The sequence below is a fragment of the Manacus vitellinus genome, unplaced genomic scaffold (assembly GCF_001715985.3).
Source record: "Manacus vitellinus isolate BGI_N305 unplaced genomic scaffold, ASM171598v3 scaffold_84_pilon, whole genome shotgun sequence".
Taxonomy (NCBI): Eukaryota; Metazoa; Chordata; class Aves; order Passeriformes; family Pipridae; genus Manacus; species Manacus vitellinus.
Genome location: NW_021940840.1, coordinates 158,137 through 161,955, shown reverse-complemented (window position 1 = coordinate 161,955; position 3,819 = coordinate 158,137).

The window sequence follows — 3,819 nt, the reverse complement described above, 5'->3', positions numbered from 1 at the left end:
AGGTGTCCCTGCCCCTGGCAGGGGTTGGGATGGGATGAGCTTTGAGGTCCCAACCCACCCAAACCATTCCATGATTCTATGATCCACCTGCCATCCACCTCCTTCCCAAGGCCCTTCCCAGCCTGGCTGGGGACACAGAGCCTCCCATCCTCCCCCAGCCCACAGGAGTTCACTCCATTAAAGCCCAGCAAGAGGAGATGCCCCCCAGTTCCCCCCCAGCAAACCCAGCTGGAGGAAAGAACAGAGCCAGCTCCAACTGCTCACGAGCAGAGGGAAGATGTTCCCCTCAGGCTTATCAAGGAATCCAATATTTCCAGCCTGCTCTGCCTGTGGCTACAGCTCTCCATTAACCCCCCACGTGCTTTTGAGGTCCTGAGCCCGAAGCTGTGCCTGCCTCAGCTCCCAGCTTTGGGAAGCAGGCAGAGGCAGAGCTCTGGGATATCCAGGCACAAGGAGAAAGGAGAGATCCAGCCCTGCCCCTTCACCTGGTGCTTTCAGCTGTGACATTCCAAGGCTCCCAACATGCTCAATGGTACTTCTGTTACCTATCCAGGCAAAAGGAGGCACGGGAAGAGCAGCCCAGCTCTGGGCATACAGGGAGTGGGAGCAAAGCTGGATCTTGATGAGATGGGGTCCCATGGAAAGGTGTGAGCACAGACATCCCAAGAGGGCCATGCCCTCTGGATCACAGGATCCCAGCAGTGGCCAGAAAGGCACAGACCACAGGGATTCATCACAGGGGAGGCCCTGGCACAGGTTTGCCCAGAGAAGCTGTGGCTGCCCCATCCCTGGAAGTGTCCAAGGCCAGGCTGGAGCAACCTGGGATAGTGAAAGATGTCCCTGCCCATGGCAGGGAGTGGGATGAGATGAGCTTTAAGGTCCCTTCCAACAGGGACCAGGATCAGCCCAGCAGCTCCAGCCAGCTGCCTCCTCACATCCAACTGCATCCAGGCACGGGAATCAGCAGACAGGGAATCAGAGCTGCTCCTGACTGCACACAGACTCTGCACCGGAGATGCTCTGCTGTGCCTGGAGGGAAAACGCTCCCTCTCCTTTTTTTCTTTCTTTCATTGTTGTTTTCCTGGCTGTGGAGCAGAGGCAGGGCTGTCCTTGCTCCCATCTGGACCCGAGGGATGCGCTGGGGGAAGATGGGAAGAGCCCGGGGGAGCTCCTGGGGCAGCCTGACTCATCCCAGCCGGCAGTGCCGGCGGGCAGGGGAGCTCTCTGCAGGGAAATCCCACTCCCTCCCTCACGGAACAACCGGTTTTCCTCCTATTTTTTTTTTTTTTAGGACATGAAAGCAAGCAGGAGAGCATCACCCTGTGCCGGCCTCTCCACAATCCATGGGGGGAAAGGTCTCCAGCACCTCCAAAAACTCCCCACAGCCTCTGCATCCCCTGTTCCTGGCCAGGCAAGGGGAAATAAATATCCCTCCCTGTAGTGTAACGCTGTGCAGGGTGATTAAGAGGGAGTTACATTCTCGTCAGTGCAGAGAAAAGGAAGAAAAAAATTGATTTACAAGCAGTATTATGATAATCTCCTTCCTGCAGGAGGGAGGGTGGGCTCCCGATGCTCTACCAGAGCCATCAAGGAAAATTTAGAGGGAGAGAGGAGGCAGTGCAATTAAGCGGCCAGAGCTGGAATGAATCAAGATGTGAGGAAGGGAAGAGTCCCACTCCCTGCATTCCTGTGCTGGGGCTGCTCTGAGCCTGCTGTTACCCAGCACTGCCGGACTGATTTGATTTAGGAAAAACAAACAAACCGAAGCAACCCAATAAGTGCCTCGCAGGCAACAGCGGTTTGGAGCAGGTAACCCAATAACTGCAGGCACACAACTTCTGGGGGCTGGGAAAACCCCACAGAGGGACCCCTCGGGGCTCCTGTGAGCCCCCCGGAGCCGGGACCCTCCCGACGGGAAGGGGAAGGGGCTGCAAATCACATTAACCTGCCCGCAGGCCTCCCCTGACAGATAAAGGTTTAATATGGCTCATTTCCTTGCGTGTCCTTGCTTATCCTGCAGCCTGGCCGGGCTGGAGGAGGGGGTGACCCCTCCAGGGGCGCCATGCGATGCCGGGATGGGGGATGTCTTGCTGCTGGTGGGAAGGAGATCCACATTCCCTGCTGAGCCATCGCCCAGCGCTGCTGATTTATTCCCCACTCGCCGCCCTGGTGCCTTTCTCTCCAGCCCTGCCCACTCCCCAGTCCCACCCGCCAGCTGGACTTTTCAATTCCCACTTTTACTTTCGAACCCAAACCCTCCGGTTCCACAACTCTTCCCGTTTTCCCCTCCCCACCCCCTTCCCAGTCCCCACCTCCCGGCTCCCTCCCACGCTGCCGTTCCTCGTCTCCCGAGCACAACTGTCCCCCAGCCCCCGACGCTTTGATGAGCCCGTTTGAAAGGAGACGATGACGCTCCGTGTGAAGGAAACGCTTTTCAAAGGCTGCCACAGAAATAGCTGATAGCCCTGACGTTTCCTACTTTCCTCCCGTTCCCTGTAAACAAGGAAAGGAGGCTGCCTGTGTCCCAGTTTAACTGCCTGGGAGCTTCGCTTCCCGGCTCCGAGGAGAACCCAAAGGAAAACGAACTTGGAAGGGATGTGGCCTCTCACACATGGGGGGGGTGGGCAAGACCCACGGGGGATGGGCCTCCATCTCCTCCTGCACTTGGAAAATGTGTTCCCAGAGCTGCTCTGCTCAGCTGGTGTGTCCTGGCTCTCACCTGCACCCCAGACAGGTGCCAGGCAGGGTGAGGAGATGGGATCCTCACTCATCCTCTCCAACCTCACAGCTCCCAGGGCAATGGGAAACTCCAGTGCTGCTGCTGCTCCTGGAAGTCCCTTGCTGGTGCTGTGTCCCCTCTGCAGCACACAGCCTTCCCTTTCCTGGTGGGACTGGATTACACAGCTCTGCAGGAGCCTGAACAGCACTTCATCCCTGTCCTGGGATCCACAGGGAGGGAGGGACCCACCCATGGGCAGCTCAGCCTGCTCTGTCCCACCCAGGCTTCCTTCTTTCGCCCTTCCCAGAGCATTCCCTGTGCTGGTCCCTTCCCTGTGCTGGATGAGGCTCCAGGGGCACAACAACATCCTCCTTCTCCTCACCAAACACTGGAGCAAAACAGACCCATTTCACACAGGGAAATCTGCTGATCCAGAGGGGCAGAGTTCCAGAGGAAAGGAGTCCCCAGGAGATGCCAGAGACCCCCCAAGACTTGTGAAGCCCTTGAGGGCCAGGTGTCAGTGATCCTCAGCACGCAGCTCCCAGGAAAACAGGGAGAGGGAAGGTGTCTGCCCCAGCACCAGCTTCCCAAAAACCTTCTGCCTGTCCAGATGATGAAGGAGCCTCATGACATTTGGGGGTGGCACATCCTGTCTGTGTGACAGACTCAGGCAGCAGGGCCATCACTAACTCACCAGTGTCCTCACAAGGACAGAGCACAGCCCCAAGGTGGCAGGAGGGAAGACAAATCCCCTGGGCTCTGCCTTGCTCACCCTCCTGTGCTTCCAGCTGGGAGCTGCTCATCCCCTAAACCCAAGGAGGAGACGCTGTGCCTGTAGGAAGGTGCTGGAACTCAACTGCTCGTGATGGAGATTTGGGGCAGCTCAGCCAACCCCAAGCGCCTCAATGACAGGAGAAAATCCTGCATTCACAGAATCACAGAATCATGGAATGGGTTGGGTTGGAAGGGACCTTTAAAATCATCCAGTCCCACCCCCTGCCATGGGCAGGGACACCTTCCCCTAGCCCAGGTTGCTCCAAGCCCCGTCCAACCTGGCCTTGGGCACTTCCAGGGCTGGGGCACTTGCAGGGATGATCTGG